This window comes from Triticum dicoccoides, chromosome 7A (assembly GCF_002162155.2).
Source record: "Triticum dicoccoides isolate Atlit2015 ecotype Zavitan chromosome 7A, WEW_v2.0, whole genome shotgun sequence".
Taxonomy (NCBI): domain Eukaryota; kingdom Viridiplantae; phylum Streptophyta; class Magnoliopsida; order Poales; family Poaceae; genus Triticum; species Triticum dicoccoides.
In genome coordinates, this window is record NC_041392.1 from 512,825,496 (window position 1) to 512,847,065 (window position 21,570).

Genomic DNA, 21,570 nt, shown 5'->3' on the forward strand with positions numbered 1-21,570 from the left:
GATTTGTAAACTCCGTGATACCGAAGCAGCTGTTGGAACCTAAACTAGTGAACTCGGTCAGACCGAGTCACAGTTTGGTGGCACCGAGACTGCTAGGGTTTCACAAAGTCCTGAACTCGGTCACACCGATTTGCAATTCTCGGTCAGACCGAAAATTACATGTGCAATGGCCTGAGACGAATCGGTGGTACCGAGTTCCACAACTCGGTGGGTCCGTGGTGGTTACGGCGGAAACCTAACCCTAAATTTTCAATTCATGACTAAACTATGGAGTGTCTTGACTAGATAAGAATGATCTCAATTGTGGCAAGATACATGGTGAACACAATGTGCTAGGAATCAGATAGGGATGGCACAGTGATCGAGTTCATACCCTAGTTCGGCGGAGAACTCGCTACGGCGGCAACGGCGGGGATGATTCCCGTTGACAGCGGCGGAGACCAGCGACAGGAGGCGGCTGGCGACGAGGAAGACGATCCGGAGACCCTGGAGGCAGAGCGGGCTAAGCGCGGGTCGAGGAGGTCCGGAAAGTTTTCCAAAATTTGACCTATGGGTTTATATAGCCCGACCCTGTCGGTGTGACCGAGTGGAACAACTCGGTGGCACCGAGATTCATAACTGCAAGTGGTTACTGAAACTCAGTGTGACCGAAAGGTTCGAATCGGTTGCACCGAGGTTGAGAACCTAGATCGACTTAGTGATCTCGGTATGACCGAAATGGGTAAATCGGTCAGACCGAAACACACAAACAAGTTTTGGAAGTTTAAGTCTATGACGAATCAGGGACTCCGAGTGCTCCTCACACAGAGTGGTTCGAATCTGACTTGATCAAATTTTGTGATGCAGCATGAATAGAGTTTGAGACGAGAAAAGCATAGATAGCTAGAGAAGGTTCTTAGGCTTTCTTGTCCATCCACTTGGCCAAAAGAAAAGGAAACCAATCAATCAAAACAACAAGTGGATGTCCTCGAATGAGTAAACTATGCAACCAACATGCTCACACAATAAAATGGCAAATGAAATATGTGGCAAAGCATGCACAAACAATTCTAGCATCTATCAAGCAATTGGCGATGACTAGGTCATCTATATATGAGTATATTGACTTAGGAGTCAAATGAGAACATTTGATCATAGGTCATACTCATCGTTTAAGCACAAGTGGGGTTACCACTTTTACATAAAGCATTGTTGTGTTCACACCATTAGAGTTGCTTTAACTCAATTGTTAGAGTAAAGCTCCCCCTAGATGTGAGATCCCCCCTAAGAGGGATGAACTAACCTTGGGTTTTGTCGATGATGACTTCATGTAGGTGTTGAAGATGTGGATGCTCTATGTTGATGTAGATCATTTGGAGCTATCCTTTGGAGTGAGTTGCACTTTCAATACCTACACGGGTTAGTCCCACAAGGAACAAACAAGGGTATCCATAGACATAGAGTGATGCACACACAAGATGATGTCTATGAAAGCTTTAGGTTACCTTGTCCCTTGTCTTACCAACAAGAGGGTTTGTGACTCCTTGAACTAGGCAAGATGTGGAAGTTGATTGCACTTGTTCTTGCCAAAATGATAAGAGTGAAGTATATTGGTAGAGTCACCCTCAAGAACTCTTCTAGTTCTTCTTCGGGATCCACACCATCTTGATGGGAATCCTCGGAGTTGTAGTTGTACTTGATGAAGTGGAACTTGATGTAGTCTTGGGAACCCACTTGACCAAGGCCTTAGGAGCTTCTTCAAATGCATCAATTTCCTCTTGAAGCTTGTCCTTGCCTTTTTGCTTGTGGTCTTGTGGTGGAAGATCATCTTGAGCTTCTGTCCCTTTGGATGAAGTAGGATCATACTTCTCTTGTTGAGGAACAAACTTCGTCTTGGGGTATTGATCTTCTTCCCACTCAACTCCATTGGCGTTGAACTTTCGTTCAAAACCAATGCCTTGATTCTTCCGATGCCTTCCTTGCTTGCGTACAATTTCCTCGAATTGCTTACTCCCGGCAAGGCTCTTGTAAACACCTTTCTCTATAATTACCTTCAATAAGCTATTTTATTCCTCAAGTGTAACTTGGCTAAGAGAATCATTAGTGGAATCAAGAGAACTACTAGAAGCAACAACATTGGATTTAGCATGATTATCGTTACTACTAGAAGAAGAATCCTTCTTGTTCTTGTTACTAGACTTGACTTGAGGCATGTAAGTGGATAAGAGTAAACGCTTGGCAATGTAAGAAGAACTTTTCTTGCGAAGATCATCGTTGATTGCCTTTAAGAACTCATGCTCTTGCTCAAGGTTGAGCTTTTCAAAAACGTAATTTCTCATGAGTCCTTAAAAGTTTTTGATGATCTCCTAAGATAGTTTCATGATCTAACTTAAGAGTGTTTACTTCTTTAGTTAGAGACTCAATCTTCTCCTTATCATTGTCATTCGTTTCATCATAGTATTCATCACTATAGTTGTCAACAAGTAACTCATCATCACCTAACAAGTCATCTTCATCACTATTGAAATCAACATACTCGGGGTGTGATACCTTTGGACCTTTGGCCACGAAGCATCTTCCAATTCCTTCATTTGGTGAATCAAATATGTCGTAGGAGTTGGTTGACACAAGTGCTAGTCCGGCAACGCCTTCATCTTGAGTATATTCGGAGTCGGAGTGATAGCTTCTCTCGAAGTCATTATCGGAGTCGGAGCTGGATACCCATTCACCAACATGAGCTTGATGTCTTTGTTTTGTGTAGCTCCTTGATGATGTGTCCTTCCTTTCCGAATCCTTGCTTCTCCGAGGGTGTCTTTGTTCACAGTGATCATCCCTACTCCTTCTCTCCCTTGATGGTGATTCTTCTCTTCTACTTCTTCTTTTGGGAGAATCTTCTCTTCTCTTGTGGGGAGTCGTACACTCATTGGAGTAGTGTCCGGGTCTTCCACAATTGTAGCAGTTTTGCTCTCGACTAGAAGATATTTTGTCATTGTAGGACCTTGACTTGGAACTTCTTTCCTTGCTTCTACTCTTGTAGAACTTGTTGAAGTTCTTCACCATTAGGCTCAATTCTTCATTGAAGGTTTGTTTCTCACTTGATGACGTGGGAGCTTCACATGAGGCTTTGTAAGCACCACTTGACTTGTTATGGAGCTCCTCCTTATCCTTGAGTGACATCTCATGAGCAACAATTCTTCCAATGACTTCCGTTGGCTTGAGATCTTTGTAATTTGGCATCATTTGGATCAATGTGCATACGGTATCATATTTTCCATCCAAGGCTCTTAGGATCTTCTTGATGATGAATTTGTCGGTCATCTCTTCACTTCCTAAGCCGGCAATCTCATTTGTGATAAGAGCAAGCCTAGAGTACATTTCAGCGACACCTTCACCATCCTTCATTTTGAACTTGTCAAGTTTACTTTGAAGCACATCCAACTTGGATTCCTTGAAGGAGTCGGTACCTTCATGCATATCAATCAAAGTATCCCAAATTTCCTTTGCATTCTCAAGACGACTGATTTTGTTGAATTCTTCGGGGCACAATCCGTTGAAGAGGATATCACAAGCTTGAGCATTGTATTGTAGCATCTTCAACTCATCCGCGGTAGCTTCACGATTCGGTTCTCTCCCATCAAAGAATTCACCTTTCAAGCCAACATACACAATATCCCAAACGGCGGGGTTATGTCCAAGAATATGCATTTTCATCTTATGCTTCCAACTAGCAAAATTTGTACCATCAAAGTAAGGACCTCTACGGTGATAATTTCCCTCGCTAGACGCCATACTCTCCTAGGTTGTGAAACCCAAGGCTATGACCACCAAAAGCTATGGAAATCAAAGCAAATGGAGACCAAAGCTCTGATACCACTTGTAGGATCAAAAGTATGTCTAGAGGGGGTGACTAGACTACTTGACCAAATAAAAATCTATCCTTTTCCCAATTTTAGTCTTTGGCGGATTTTAGCTATCTTAGCACAAGTCAAGCAATCTTAACACAATTCAAGCAAGCATGCAAAGAGTCTATGAGCAGCGGAAAGTAAAGCATGCAACTTGCAAGAATGTAAAGGGAAGGGTTTGGAGAATTCAAACGCAATTTGAGACACGGATGTTTTTGTCGTGGTTCCAATAGGTGGTGCTATCGTACATCCACGTTGATGGAGACTTCAACCCACAGAGGGTAACGGTTGCGCGAGTCCACGGAGGGCTCCACCCATGAAGGGTCCACGAAGAAGCAACCTTATCTATCCCATCATGGCCATCGCCCACGAAGGACTTGCCTCACTAGCGGTAGATCTTCACGAAGTAGACGATCTCCTTGCCCTTACAAACTCCTTGGTTCAACTCCACAATCTTTGTCGGAGGCTCCCAAGTGACACCTAGCCAATCTAGGAGACACCACTCTCCAAGAAGTAACAGATGGTGTGTTGATGATGAACTCCTTGCTCTTGTGCTCCAAATGATAGTCTCCCCAACACTCAACTCTCTCTCACAGGATATGGATTTGGTGGAAAGAAGATTTGAGTGGAAAGCAACTTGGGGAAGGCTAGAGATCAAGATTCATATGGTAGGAATGGAATATCTTGGCCTCAACACATGAGTAGGTGGTTCTCTCTCAAAAAATATGTATTGGAAGTGTAGGTATGTTCTGATGGCTCTCTCCTCGAATGAAGAGTGGGTGGAGGGGTATATATAGCCTCCACACAAAAACTAACTGTTACACACAATTTACCAATCTCGGTGAGACCGAAGTGAAAAACTCGGTCGGACCGATTTAGCAAACCTAGTGACCATTAGGATTTTCGGTGGGACTGAGATGCAACTCGGTAGGACCGATAGGGTTAGGGTTAGGGCATAATGTAACCTCGGTGTGACCGATTACACAAACTCGGTGGGACCAATTTTGGTAATAAGCTAAACAGAGAGTTGGTCAGGTAAACTCGGTGGGACCGATCGCTCATTTCGGTGGGACCAAAATGTTACGAAAGAGAAACAGAGAGTTTACATTGCAATCTCGGTGGGACCGATCGCTCATCTCGGTAGGACCGAAACGTTACGAAGGGAAACAGAGAGATTACAACCCCATCTCGGTGTGACCGAAATCCCTATCAGTGAGACCGATTTGCCTAGGGTTTGTGGCAGTGGCTATGACATTTGAAACTCGGTGGCGCCGGATAGAAAGAATCGGTAGGGCCGAGTTTGACTTTTGGTTTAGGTCATATGTGGATGTGGGAAGGTAGTTGAGGGTTTTGGAACATATCACTGAGCACTATGAAGCAAGAACCTCATTAAACAACACCTCATCCCTCCTTGATAGTATTGGCTTTTCCTATAGACTCAATGTGATCTTGGATCACTAAAGTATAAAATGTAGAGTCTTGAGCTTTGAGCTTGAGCCAATCTTTTTGTCCTTAATATTTTGAGGGGTCTACATTCCTCATCCATGCCATGCCATTCATTGAGCTTTTCCTGAAATATTAATCTTGGAATAGCATTAGCTCAATGAGCTATATGTTGTTAGGAATTACCAAAACCACCTAGGGATAGTTGCACTTTCAGTATCACTCAATCAATCAAGCAAGGGCATACAATCGATCTAACTATCGTTACAGTGCTTGGACTATTCTATATACATGGGGAAACACTACTGATCATACGGTGGTCTACTAGAAATTTTGATCAGTGGAAGAATCCATGATATTTGCTCCAGCTTCATCTTCATAATCATCATCATATCGTTGGGGTCAGAGTCGGTGTCGTCGATGATGATGTAGTCTTCAGAACGAATTTCCTTGGGTTTGTCGTCTTCTCCTCCTGGCGCGGGGTCTCCCATGAAAACTCCTAGCTTCCTTGTCATGTCATCATTCTTCTCCACAAGTATCATCATTTCCTCCTCATATCCATCGCGTGTAGACTTAAGCTCCTCTTCTAGCTCTATGATCCTGGTCATCGCCTTCTTCAAATCTATCATGCTTGCACACATCTGGTTCTCTTGGCGACGAATATGATGGTTTATCTCCTGGATGAATGCTGCAATGGACTTGTCCTTCCTGGTGCTGATCATCTCCCATTGCTCATCTCGGCGCCCACATATCTGGTAGATAGTGTCTGAGGGAGTCCTGGATTAGGGGGTCTCCGGATAGCCGGACTATATCCTTTGGTCGAACAGTTAGACTATGAAGATACAAGATTGAAGACTTCGTCTCGTGTCCGGATGGGACTCTACTTGGCGTGGAAGGCAAGCTAGGCAATACGGATATTTATATCTCCTCCTTTGTAACCGACCTTGTGTAACCCTAGCCCTTTCCGGTGTCTATATAAACCGGAGGCTTTTAATCCGTAGGACAACATCCAATCATACCATAGGCTAGCTTCTAGGGTTTAGCCTCTCCGATCTCGTGGTAGATCAACTCTTGTAATACTCATATCATCAAGAATAAATCAAGCAGGACATAGGGTTTTACCTCCATCAAGAGGGCCCGAACCTGGGTAAAACATCGTGTTCCCTGCCTCCTATTACCATCCGCCTTAGACGCATAGTTCGGGACCCCCTACCCGAGATCCGCCGGTTTTGACACCGACATTGGTGCTTTCATTGAGAGTTCCTCTGTGTCGTAGCCGTTAGGCTTGATGGCTCCTATGATCATCGATAGCGATGCAGTCCAGGGTGAGACTTTTCTCCCCGGACAGATCTTTGTGTTCGGCGGCTTCGCACTGCGGGCCAACCCGCTTGGCCATCTGGAGCAGATCGAAAGTTACGCCCCTGGCCACCAGGTCAGGTTTGGAAGCTTAAACTACACGGCCGATATCCATGGAGACTTGATCTTCGACGGATTCGAGCCTCTACCTTGTGCGTCACGCGGTCATGATGAGTACGATTTAGCTCTACCATCAGACAGCGTTCAGGAGATCGCACCGGCAACCGCTCCGACCCCCAATTCAGAGCCAGTGCGCCGTCCATGGATGGGTGGATGGACCCCGCCACGAAGTCCTTACCCTCAGCGGCGGTCGAGCCAAACATCGACCTTACCCTGCACGAGAGCCGTGTTTTCAGACTGCCGGATCCTTCTCCGGTCACGGACTCCGAACCGCCTGCGCCCGTTCCTAGCGAATCCGATTGGGCGCCGATCATGGAGTTTACCTCCGCGGATGTTTTTCAGCACTCGCCCTTTGGCGACATACTAAACTCATTAAGGTCTCTCTCCTTGTCAGGAGGATCCTAGCCGAACTTGTCCGGCAGGATTGGGATGTGGATGACGAAGAAATTCGCTACCCACCCACCACCCACTTAGTACCCACTGTCGATGACTTAACCGACATGCTCGACTTCGACTCCGAAGACATTGACGGTATGGACGACGATGCAGGAGACGAAGAGGAACCACTGCCCACAGGGCACTAGACAGCCACCTCATCATACGATATATACATGGTGGACACACCCAAAGAAGGCAATGGCGACGAGACATCGGAGGATGACCCCTCCAAGAAGCAACCCAAGCGCCGACGTCAGCGGCGCCGCTCTAAGTCCCACCAAAGCAAAAGTGGTGATACCGGCACAGGAGATAATAACACTCCGGATAGTGCCGAAGATGGCAACAATCCCCTCCAGCACGATGTAGGACAGGAGGATGGAGAGGCCAGCCCTCTAGAGAGAGCGGCAGATGGAGAGGTGGAGGATGATAATTACATGCCCCCTCCGAAGACGAGGCAAGCCTCGACGATGACGAATTCATCGTGCCAGAGGATCCCGTCGAACAAGAGCGCTTCAAGCGCCGGCTTATAGCCACGGCAAATAGCCTTAAGAAAAAGCAGCGGCAGCTTCAAGCTGATCAAGATCTGCTAGCTGACAGATGGACTGAAGTCCTCGCGGCCGAGGAATATAAACTCGAACACCCCTCCAAGAGTTACCCAAAATGCAGGTTGTTACCCCGACTGGAGGAAGAAGTGTATGACGTGGCCGCAAGAGAGGCATTCCAGCCAAAAGCTCAGCCTGTACCCCGACGCCATTCAAATAAAAAGGCATGGGGAAATACGCCAGACCTGCGAGACGTATTGGAGGACAAAGAAAAACATGCAAGATCGATCTACGGATCACGAGGGCGCGCCACTATGCGAGATGATAAACGTCACGCCGGATACAGTAAAAGTAAATCCGGCTGGGCCGAACACAGCGAGCAAGACTCATTGGAGTTGCGTCGCGATATAGCCCAGTATAGAGGTGCCGCACGCCCCTTATGCTTCACAGATGAAGTAATGGATCATCAAATCCCAGAGGGTTTCAAACCCATAAACATAGAATCATACGACGGCACGACAGATCCTGCAGTATGGATCGAGGATTTCCTCCTGCACATCCACATGGCCCGCGGTGATGACCTACACGCAATCAAATACCTCCCACTCAAACTTAAAGGACCAGCTCGGCATTGGCTCAACAGCTTACCAGCAGAGTCCATTGGCTGTTGGGAAGATCTAGAAGCCGCATTCCTTGACAACTTTCAGGGCACTTATGTACGACCAACAGACACCGATGACCTGAGCCATATAATTCAGCAGCCAGAGTTATCGGCCAGGCAATTCTGGACACGGTTCCTAACAAAGAAAAATCAAATCGTCGACTGTCCGGATGCAGAGGCCCTAGCAGCTTTTAAACACAACATCCGCAAGGAGTGGCTAGCCCGACACCTTGGTCAGGAAAAGCCGAAATCTATGGCAGCCCTCACGACACTCATGACCCGCTTTTGTGCGGGAGAAGACAGCTGGCTGGCTCGCAGTAATAACATACAAAAGAACCGTGGTACTTCAGATACCAAGGACGGCAATGGCAGGTCACGTCGCAACAAACATAAGCGCCGCATTAATAGTGACAATACCGAGGATACGACAGTCAATGCCGGATTCAAAGGCTCTAAACCTGGTCAGCGGAAAAAGCCATTTAAAAGAAGCACTCTGGGCCCGTCCAGTTTGGACCGCATACTCGATCGCTCATGTCAAATACACGACACCCCCGACAAGCCAGCCAACCACACCAATAGGGATTGTTGGGTATTCAAGCAGGCCGGCAAGTTAAATGCCGAAAACAAAGATAAGGGGCCACATAGCGATGACGAGGAAGAGCCCCGGCAGCCGAACATCGAAGGACAGAAGAGGTTCCCCCCACAAGTGCGGATGGTGAACATGATATACGCAACCCACATCCCCAAGAGGGAGCGGAAGTGTGCGCTCAGGGACGTATATGCGTTGGAGCCAGTCGCCCCAAAGTTCAACCCATGGTCCTCCTGTCCGATCACCTTCGATCGCAGGGACCACCCCACTAGTATCCGTCATGGCGGATTCGCCGCACTGGTCCTAGACCCAATCATTGACGGACTTCACCTCACTCGAGTCCTTATGGATGGCGGCAGCAGCCTGGACCTGCTTTACTAGGACACAGTGCGCAAAATGGGGATAGACCCCTCAAGGATCAAACCCACAAAAACGACCTTTAAAGGCGTCATACCAGGTGTAGAGGCCCATTGCACAGGCTCAGTCACACTGGAAGTGGTCTTCAGATCCCCGGATAACTTCCGAAGTGAAGAGTTAATCTTCGATATAGTCCCGTTCCGCAGTGGTTACCATGCACTACTCGGGCGAACCGCATTTGCGAGATTCAATACGGTACCGCATTATGCATACCTCAAGCTCAAGATGCCAGGACTTCAGGGGGTCATTACAGTTAACGGAAACACAGAGCGCTCTCTCCGAACGTAGGAGCACACTGCGGCCCTCGTAGCGGAAGCGCAAAGCAGCCTCTTAAGGCAATCCACTAGTTCGGCATTTAAGGACCCAAACACCTTCAAGCACGCCCGGAGTAATTAGCAGCAGGACCGCCTGGCACGTTCCGAGCTCGCATAGCAATGCGGCCCCCACCCGGCCCAAGCCAAACGGCAAAATTTGTACCACGCGTACATAATTACGCATTAAAAAAACCATGGGCACAGGCGGGAAGGGGGGCATGACTACGGCACGCCCCAAGACGCAGCTTAAACCGCACTAGAGGCTTCTCGTTTTGTTATTTCTTTTTTCTTTTTAGGACTTTAATCTCTGGAAACCCGGTCTGGCAGCATGATTGCCGAACATATGATGAAGCAACCAAGAAGGCAGAAAGCTACGTCACAACACGGAACTCCCAGGTGGATTACGACAACGAGTGTAATACTCGCCTTAATACTATTCTTTAGCTCGCCCTTGGAGGGGACATAGTCCTACTTTTTGCTTATTGCACTGCATGTATCATTCTGCTTTAACGCACCTTTTTGAATAGACAATGCATAGCTTCAGTCTGTTTTTGCATTTTTCTTTTATATATGTGTTCATTAATGACACCTTGCAACCGTACACTTTGGTATGGCCAGTACACCAGGGTCTTAAGTACCCCACAATATGGTGTGAGAAGTCCGAACACTTTCACAAGTGCGGCACCCCGAACTTATAGCATTATATGCATCAGCTCTGAATCATGTCTTTGGTCAATAGTTGGGTTTGACCGGTTCCCATGTTTTGGTACCTTACATTCCGCTACATCGGCTAAGGTAGCACTGGGAGAACTACTGCGATTGTGCCCCGGTTCAGCTGGGCTAAGCACCTCAGTAGAGAAAGCTAAACTAACTGTCATGATAAGGCGGGAGACTGGTCGCTGTTCGAGAGGTTTTCGAGTCCCTAAAGACTTATGCCGCTTAGAGCGAGGAGTCGGCCTTGTCCGGCTTAAGGCGTGTATCACGCCCCGAATTCGGCTTCCGAATACTAGCGGCTTCGCCGAAATTTAAAATTATAGAATTCTATGGCTAAGTGAGAGTGATAACGCATTATAGTCCGATTGCCTTGTTCGTTGTGCTGAGCATCTCCCTCGAAGGACCCAACAATGGGAACAAGAGTGCTCAAGTTTATCCCGAACACCCCAGCACTCGTGGCATGGGGGCAGAAGCCGACGACTAGCCATCTCTCAGATTTGATAAATAGCCGAACAGAAGGTAATATTTTAAATTCAAACAAGCGTTGCATAGCGCATACGAACAAGTTTTCATGACTACAGGATTACATGAGCGGGTTTACTCAAAGAATGTATATTTGGTACACTCGTCCGCTATGAGACGGGCACCCTTTAGGACACCCTCATAGTACATCTTGGGGTGGCGATGCTCCTTGCCCTCCGGCGGCCCTTCCTTGATCAGCTTCACGGCGTCTAGCTTGGCCCATTGCACCTTCACATGGGCGAAAGCCCGGCGTGCACCTTCGATGCAGACGGACCGCTTGACGACTTCCAGCCGTGGGCAGGCATCCACAAGCCGCCTCACCAGGCCGAAGTAGCTGTTCGGAAGGGCGTCACCAGGCCACAGCCAGACTATAAAGCCCTTCATGGCATGTTCGGCCGCCTTGTGTAGCTCGACCAGCTGCTTTAGCTGGTGGCTCATAGGCACCGGGTGTTCGATCCAAGTATATTGGGCCCAGAACAACTTCTCCATTGAGCTTCCCTCCTCGGCCTGGTAAAACGTTGTGGCATCCGACACGCTGCGGGGAAAATCTGCGAATGCTCCTGGAGAGCTCCGGATTCGGGTAAGTAACAAGTAATTTACTTTCACATGCTTGCTTTACATATAGTATGCCTTACCTGCCGCTATCTTCTTCATCGCATCAATCTCCTGGAGGGCCTTTTGGGCTTCGGCCTTGGCATTCTTTGCGCTCTCGAGGGCCGCGGCAAGCTCGGACTCTCGCGTCTTCAAGTCAAGCTCCAACGCCTCGTGCTTTGTCACGAGAGTGTGGAGCTCTTGCTGCACCTCGCCCACCCGAGCCGCCTGCCTTTTCCGCTCGGTGCGCTCCTTGGACGCTTTGTTTTCGGCCTCGGATAGCGCTTGCTTCAGGGTCTCCACCTCAGCCGTGGCCCCTGGCAAATTTTCGATAATCCTGTCATTTTGCAATCGCTTTACTTTTATATAGATCCATAGACTAGGTACTACTTACCTTTGTTCTCCTTGAGCTGCCTCTTGGCAAGGCCGAGCTCTTCCTTGGACCCTTTAAGGTCCTGCTTCAGTGCGGCGACCCTTCGCAGTCAGTGCGGCAGAGGCCAGCAGTGAAGCCTGCATACGCATATAGACATACTTATATTAGACTCCTGCGATATTGTTTGATCCTCCGTTCGGCTTTTCTTTGTGAACACCGAACAGAGCATCAGGGGCTACTGTCTATGGGGTAATATTTCTCCTATATTTCAAACTTACCTCAAAGCCTGTTAGAAGGCTGGCATAGGCTTCAGTCAGTCCGATCTTGGCGGACTGAACCTTCTGGACCACCGCACTCATAATAGTGTGGTGCTCTTCGTCAATGGAAGCGCTGCGAAGCGCTCCCAGCGGATTGTCATGTGCCTCTGGTTGGACAGAGGTCACCGGCACAGGCGTCTTGCCCCTCTTGGAAGGAGGCCGCCTGCCCGAGTCCGGAACCACTGGAGGTTCCAGCGCGGTGTTCGGCTGAGGGCCGAACTCAGAGCCCTCAGGAGCCTTGCTCCCTCTGCTCCCGGAGTCTGGAAGGTTACCTTGAGGCGCCTCCGGGACTGTCTCCCCTCGACCCAGCCTCTTGAGACAATACCTTGGTGTTGTCCGTAGGGCAGGGGGAGGTGGCGGTCGGAAGTGGATCGCTATCCATATCCGACGAGCCCAGGGAGCCGTCCGACGATACATCGATACGGGCTCGTGGCAGTCTGCATAATCATAATTCGGCGTTAGAAGAAACAATGCAACAAATGAATGCTATGAGTTCCTCTGGCATCCGAATACTTACGACTTTGCCAGGGGCTTGGCCCTGAGCAGCCACTCGTCTTCGCCTTCGGCGGCGGTGGTAGAGTAGTCCAGAAGGAGAGTCCTTCCCTTCTTGGACCCTTTGCCCCCCGGTTGGGGCGGCCTTCCTTTTCTTGTCTCCCCCGACTGGAGGGGGAGCGTCTTCATCTTCCTCCTCGTCTTCGTGGGAGGAGTGCACCGATGAGTCCTCGGACGATAGTCCGATATCACCTGGCGTCGGGAACTCTTTCGGGTTCCCTTGGCCTTCTTGGTCTTCTCCAGCGCCTTATAAGGGGCCGGAGTCAGCATCTTTGTAAGGAGAGCGTCCGCAGTATCTTCGGGCAGAGGGGCCGGACAGTTAATCTGCCCCGACGTCTCCACCCAGTCCCATCAAAGGCATGGAGATCAGACCCGGCACATGATTAATCTAGGGGAAATAAAATATCCTACCGGATGTATAGAACTCACCGAATGCGCTCGGCGCTTCGCGCTTAGCCCGCAGTCCTCGGTGAGGGAGGGAGGGACCTCGGCGCCCTTGAACAGCACCTTCCAGACATCCTTGTGCGTCGTGTCGAAGAACTCGCTTAGAGTCTGATGCTGGGACGGGTCGAACTCCCACAAGTTAAAATCCCGTTGTTGACACGGGAGGATCCGGCGGATGAGCATGACCTGGACTATGTTGACAAGCTTGGGCTTCTTGCTTGCCATACTCCGGATACATTTTTGGAGTCCATCCAGCTCCACCGATGAACCCCACGACAAGCCCTTCTCTTTCCAGGAAGTGAGCCGTGTAGGGAATCCAGATCGAAACTTGGGGGTCGCCGCCCATTTGGCGTCGCGCGGCTCGGTGATGTAGAACCAGGCCGATTGCCACCCCTTTATGGTCTCCACGAAGGAGCCCTCAAGCCATGTGACATTGGGCATCTTGCCCACCATGGCTCCACCGCATTCTGCTTGTTGGCCTCCCACCACCTTCGTCTTGATGTTAAAGGTCTTTAGCCACAGGCCGAAGTGGGGCCGGACATGGAGGAAAGCCTCACAGACGACGATGAACACCGAAATGTTGAGGATGAAGTTCGGGGCCAGATCATGAAAGCCCAGCCCATAGTAGAACATGAGACCACGGACGAATGGATGAAGGGGAAACCCCAGTCCATGGAGGAAGTGGTGGAGGAAAACTACCCTCTCATGAGGTTCCGAGGTAGGAACGATCTGCCCCGCAGCGGGCAGCCGATGCGCGATATTCGTTGCTAAGTATCCGGCGCCGCGCAGCTTTTTGATGTGTCCCTCCATAAAGGAGGAAGCCATCCATTTGCCTCCCGCTCCGGGCATGATTGGAGAAGGTTGAGGGGAAGGATGTAGGCTTGGGCGTTGGATCTCAAGTGCACAAGAGAGGATGAGCAAGGAGGAAGAAGGCGTGGGTAGGAAAAAGTTAAACCTTGTCCCTTTATAAGGGCGGTCGAAACTATGCGCCCCCACTAGCCTGGTAAAACTCGCTTATCCCCCAAGCACCGTAATCGATGGCACGGTTGGGTTACCCACGCCCGTATTGATGAGAATCCCGTAATAAGGGGGACACGATCTTGGCTTTGACAAGACGTGTCAAAAAACTGCCTCGCGTTATGTGCAGGGCTAGTTAAAGGAAACGGTTTGAATAATCACCGGGCCATGGCTTAATGTCAAGTTGCCAAAACAAGTCAGCAGATTAGATTTGTGGAAATATTATTCTCTCTACGGTGGTATGTGGAACTTATTTTGCAGGGTCGGACACTATCCTTGTATTCAAATTCTTCCGTGGTGTATTCGGAGGAGGAACCCGCCTTGCAATGCCGAAGACAATACTGCGCGCCGGACTCATCGTCATTGAAGCCTGGTTCAGGGGCTACTGAGGGAGTCCTAGATTAGGGGGTCTCCGGACAGCCGGACTATATCCTTTGGCCGGACTGTTAGACTATGAAGATACAAGATTGAAGACTTCGTCTCGTGTCCGGATGGGACTCTACTTGGCGTGGAAGGCAAGCTAGGCAATACGGATATGTATATCTCCTCCTTTGTAACCGACCTTGTGTAACCCTAGCCCTTTCCGGTGTCTATATAAACCGGAGGGTTTTAGTCCGTAGGACAACATACAATCATACCATAGGCTAGCTTCTAGGGTTTAGCCTCTCCGATCTCGTGGTAGATCAACTCTTGTAATACTCATATCATCAAGAATAAATCAAGCAGGACATAGGGTTTTACCTCCATCAAGAGGGCCCGAACCTGGGTAAAACATCGTGTTCCCTGCCTCCTGTTACCATCCGCCTTAGACGCATAGTTCGGGACCCCCTACCCGAGATCCGCCGGTTTTGACACCGACAATGTCCTTAAGCTCCTTGTGGTAAACTTCACCGATACGTCCTATGGCGATGTGGGTTGCCATGCTCTTACCTAGACTCCAGGTTGGTGCGTCAAAGGAAAACTCTATGGGTTTAGTGACTGGTGTGAACGTCCTTCCTGGAATTTGAACTCGAATCAACCAACGCTCCTCTTCTGGTAAAGTGGCGGTGTAGGTCCCGGTGAATCTTGGTATTCCGATGTTCAGGTACCTAGTGACTTCCTTCAAATGTCGTCCAAACTGGGTGTCTTCATCCGGTTGTGTAAACTTGTTCCTCGAGTCCGCCATCCTAAAGAGTAGAAAATGGAGATGAGTCGGAAATGAGTAGAGAAGAGTGTCCTATGGTTCATCTTACTGGTCGTGTCCTACATTCAGCGTGTGCTCTGATACCATCTTGTAGTGACTTGACCTCATACGGTCAAGTCTCTGTGTTTAGTGTCATCCCTAGATCAGTAATGCTGACACACACAGTACTCGAAGGATTTATAACAGAGTAGCAATCACACACTTATTACATCGAATGTCTCAAGAGAGAACTTATTACAATAAATATGGCTTAAGGCCATCTAAATAAGATAACAACGGAAGACTTGGAAGATAAAGTGAGTCCATCAACTCCAAGGGCATAGCTGAGTGCATGACAAATGACCTATCGCATCTTACCCCTCGTCTGAAAAGTCTGCAACATGATATGTTGCAGCCTGAAAACGGGTCAGCACATGGAATATGCCGGGAATATAACACAGTAGAGCAATGAACAGCTAAATGCTATCACTACATGCATATTTGGCTGGTGGAGGCTCTATGGTTATAATGTTTTTGTGAAAAGCCAATTTTTCCCTACAACAAAGGAATATACTTTATTTAACTATCATGGTGGTTGAAACATTGAGAATGGTACCCCCATCTCAATCCCAATTAAAAGTAATTATCAACCCAACAAATTAATTTAGAGTGATGAGATCCATATGATAATCCAAGAACCAGATACCCAAGTTGTCCATAACCGGGGACACGGCTAACCATGATTAGTTTGTACACTCTACAGAGGTTTGTGCACTTTTCCCCACAAGACTCGATCTCCTCCGTTGGATTTCTCGCACTACATTGTGTTTGAGATACGGATGACCGAGACACAGTCTTTTAGAAGCATTAACTCTAACCCCGGGTAGAAAGTACCAACCTACATCCCCTACATCTGCTAGCCTACCACTGGAAGAGGTCATGCAACCTACTCAACTATGCCAGAGCCCAAAATGGCTTGTGCCTGCATACAGAAGTTTCTAGCATGAATTATCTTATGATCCCTTTGAGCCTGGGTGGCGGACCATAGGAGGATCACACGGTATAACCCCGGGATCTCCTAGGACAACACCGGTATAACCCCAGGTGCCCAAAACCAGCAATCCACCCAGATGTGTATTAAAGTTGCCACCTTAGAATAGAACCATTAATTAAACACTCACATTTGTCATGGATACACTCAAACCCAATCCAGTTCTACTAGCATAACATAACAATATAAGCATAATGTAGAACTAACTACCAAGGGTTTGATAATGAAACAGGCAATAGGTTCTACCTCATCAACTACTTCCCAATACCCACATGTTAATCACATCCTAATCATGCAGTGTTTGAGGATTGCAACTAATGCATAAAAACTGGGTATGAAATAGTATGATCAATGTGTTACTTGCCTTGCTGACGATCTGCAAAACCTAGTGACTCGTAGTAGCACGCTTCGTACTCCGGGTGTTCTATCGCAAATAAACAATAGCATACATAAGCAATCAAGCAAAAATGCACGACGAAAACTCAAATAAGAAGATCTAACCAGAAAGTTCAACTGAAGAACTCCGGTTTGCAAAAAAGAATCAAATCAAACGGAGCAACAAAACACAAACTACGAAGGAAACAAGATCCGATTACTAATCTGGACTAAAGTAAAATTTTACGGTACCAAAATCCTGTTCAAGTTGGTTAAACAGAAAGAGGGCTTCGAGATGAAGATCTAGGCGCTTGTTTCACCTGATTTGGATAAACGAACGAAAAGATATACTAGATCGAATATTAGGGCAAAAATCACGATCGGAAATAATCGCGGGAAAACCCTGGAAAAAGAAAAAACTGACGAACAGGCTAACGAACGAATGTTCGCTGTCTCCGACTAACCGACGAACAACGTTCGTTAAAACGAATGCACGGACGGACGTCCACTAAATAAATAAACTGACGGAAAACCGAACAAACTGATCTATTTAAAAAAACTAGATCTAGGGTTTTCTAAAAAAACAACGGTTTTCCCGAGAAAACCGGATGGCGGTGGTGGCTACCTCGGCTTCGACGGGATCGGCGGCGGCGGGCGGCGGTGGGCGGGGTCGGCGGCGGCGGGAAGCGGCGCGGCGGGCGGCGGCGTCGCGGCGGGAGGCGCTAGGGTTCAGGCAGGGCTGGCGGCTTCGTGGGCCTCACCTTAAAAAGCCGGCCGGGCGGTGTCCTAGTCGGGCACGACCCTTAGGTCGGTGCTCTTTTTTTAACCTGACGCGAAAAAACAAATAAAAGAAATACTAAACTGACTCCAAAAATCCTGAAATAAATTTTCATGGTCCTCTAATAATATTCCGGACAAAGTGAACATTTATTTGGGCCTCTAATGCAATTTTGAAAAATGCATATTTTTTTCCTGATTCAAATAAAATTGCAATAAAATTCAAATAAAATTTATCATTTGATTTTAATATTTTTCCTCCAATATTTCACTTATTTTTTTGGAGAAGTCATATTATCTCCTCTCATATATTTTAATATGGAACATTTTCAGAGAGAAAAAATATTAAAACCAAAATGATCCTTGCCTCAATATTTGATAAAATTCAAATATGAAGAACGTGAAATCCCCAACTCTCTCTGTGGGTCCTTGAGTTGCTTGGGATTTTCGAGGATCGCGAAACGAAATGCAATAAAATATGATATGCATGAATGACCTATGTATACCATTCCAAATTGAAAATTTGGGATGTTACAGCAACTCTGAAGATTGGGAACTCGACGAAGGTAATGAGTCTGGTATAAACCTTAAGTTTGATTGTGTTAAATCTTTTATGGATACCGATGTTTTTCGTGATTTTAGCACTAAAATGGACTTGAATATGAGATAGTAGCTTCTTTCTGTGAATCTTTTGCTACTTATGTTGATCTCGCTAAGGAGAAGTGGTTTAAATATCATCCTCCCATTGAAGTGAAAGTATTAGAACCTATTAAAGTTGAAGAAGAAACTATTACTTATAATGTTGATCCTATTGTTCCTACTGCTTATATTGAGAAACCACCTTTTCCCGTTAGAATAAAAGATCATGCTAAAGCTTCAACTGTGGTTCGTAAGAGTTATACTAGAACACCTACACCCCTGAACAAATTAAAGTTGAACATAGTATTGCTATGGTTAAAGATCTCTTGGTCGATAATATTGATGGGCATGTTATTTATTTCTATGATGAAGCTGCTAGAATTGCTAAACCTGATATTAAAGATAAACATAGACCCGTTGTTGGCATGCATGTTGTTTCCGTTAAAACAGGAGATCATTGTTATCATGGCTTATGTGATGTGGGTGCTAGTGTGAGTGCAATTCCTTATACCTTATACCAAGAAACTATGAATGATATTGCACCTGCTGAGATAGAAGATATTGATGTTACTATTAAGCTTGCCAATAGAGATACTATATCACCAATTGGGATTGACAGAGATGTTGAAGTCTTGTGTGGGAAAATTAAATACCCTACTGATTTTCTTGTTCTTGCTTCCCCATAAGATGATTTTTGTCCCATTATATTTGGTAGACCTTTCTTGAATACTGTTAATGCTAAGATAGACTACGAGAAAGATATTTTTATTGTTGGTTTAGGGGATATGTCTCATATTTTAATTTCTCTAAATTTCGTAGACAACCCCATGATAAAGAATTGCCTAGTAAGGATGAAATTATTGGTCTTGCTTCTATTGTCGTGCCTCCTACTGATCCTCTAGAACAATATTTGCTAGACCATGAAAATGATATGTTTATGAATGGAAGAAGGAAAATAGATGAAATATTCTTTAATCAAGGGCCTGCTTTGAAACACAATTTGCATGTTCAAATCCTTTGGGATCCTCCTCCACCCAAGGGTGATCCCGTGTTTGAGCTTAAACAATTACCTGATACTTTGAAATATGCTTATCTTGATGAAAAGAAGATATCCTGTTATTATTAGTGCTAACCTTTCAGAGCATGAAGAAAATAAATTTTTGAAAACTCTGAAGAAGCATCATGCCGCTATTAGATATACTCTTGATGATCTTAAGGGCATTAGTCCCACTCTATGTCGGCACAAAATTAATTTGTAGCATGATGCTAAACCAGTTGTTGATTACCAACGAATGTTAAAACCTAAGATGAAAGAAGTGGTAAGAAATGAAATACACTTTTTCTTTTGGCAAGCACTATATGTTGGAGAGATCCGGATATATATATATATCCACTCAGATGTAGGTTATCATAAAGTATTATTGTTGACATTACCCTTGAGGTAAAAGGTTGGGAGGCAAAACTATAAGCCCTTATCTTTCTGTGTGTCCGATTGAAGCTTTGAACCCATAAGTATTGCGTGAATATTAGCAATTGTGAAATACTAAATGATAATTGAGTATGTGGACTTGCTGAAAAGTTCTTATATTGACTCTTTCCAATGTTATGATAAATTGCAATTGCTTCAGTGACTGAGATCATAGTTTGTTAGTTTTTAATGAAGTTTCTGATTCATACTTTACCTTGTGAAAGAATAGTTACTTTAGCATAAGAAATTATATGACAGTATATGTTGTTGTTCTAAAGATGATCATGATGCCATCATGCCCGTATTTTAGTTTACCGACACCTCTATCTCTAAACATGTGGGCATATTTTTCAATTTCGGCTTTCGCTTGAGGACAAGCGAGGTCTAAGCTTGGGAGATTTGATACATCCATTTTGCATCATGCTTTTATATTGATATTTATTGCATTATGGGCTGTAATTACACATTATATCACAACACTTATGCCTTTTCTTTATTATTTTATTAGGTTTACATGAAGAGGGAGAATGACGGCAGTTGGAATTCTGGACTAGAAAAGGAGCAAATATTAGAGACCTATTCTGCACAACTCCAAAAGTCCTGAATGTTCACGGAGAATTGTTTTGGAATATATAAAAAATATTGGGCAAAGAAATCACCAGAGGGGGGCCACCTACCATCCACAAGGGTGGAGGGCGCGCCCTACCCCTAGGCGCCCCCACTGTCTTGTGGGCCACCTGGCAGGCCCCTGATGCCCATCTTCTGCTATATGGTGTGTTTTGACTAGGAAAAAATCAAAAGGAAGCTTTCGAGATGAAGCGTCACCGTCTCGAGGTGGAACTTGGGCAGAACCAATCTAGGGCTCTGGCGGAGCTATTTTGCCGGGGAAACTCCCCTCCAGGAGGGGGAATCGAATCCATCGTCATCACCAAAGATCCTCTCATCAAGAGGGGGTCAATCTCCATCAACATCTTCACTAGCACCATCTCCTCTCAAACCCTAGTTCATCTCTTGTATCCGATCTTTGTCTCAAAACCTCAGATTGGTACCTGTGGGTTGCTAGTAGTGTTGATTACTCCTTGTAGTTGATGCGAGTTGGTTTATTTGGTGAAGATCATATGTTCAAATCATTAATGATAATTAATACCCCTCTGATTATGAACATGAATATGCTTTGTGAGTAGTTACGTTTGTTCCTGAGGACATGGGCGAAGTCTTGCTATAAGTAATCATGTGAATTTGGTATTCATTCGATTTTTTGATGAGATGTATGTTGTCTCTCCTCTAGTGGTGTTATGTGAATGTCGACTATATGACACTTCACCGTGATTTGGACTTAGGGGGAAGGCATTGGGAAGTAATAAGTAGATGATGGGTCGCTAGAGTGACAGAAGCTTAAACCCTAGTTTATGCGTTGCTTCATAAGGGGCTAATTTGGATCCATATGTTTCATACTATGGTTAGATTTATCTTAATTCTTCTTTCGTAGTTGCAGATGCTTGCGAGAGGGGTTAATCATAAGTGGGAGGCTTGTCCAAGGAAGGGCAGCACCCAAGCACCAGTCCACCCACATATCAAATTATCAAAGTAATGAACGTGAATCATATGAGCATGATGAAAACTAGCTTGACAACAATTCCCATGTGTCCTCTGGAGCGCTTTGCTTTATATAAGAGTTAGTCCAGGCTTGTCCTTTGCTACAAAAAGGATGGGGCCACCTTGCTGCACCTTGTTTACTTTTGTTACTTGTTACTTGTTACGAATTATCTTATCACACAACTATCTGTTACCGATAATTTCAGTGCTT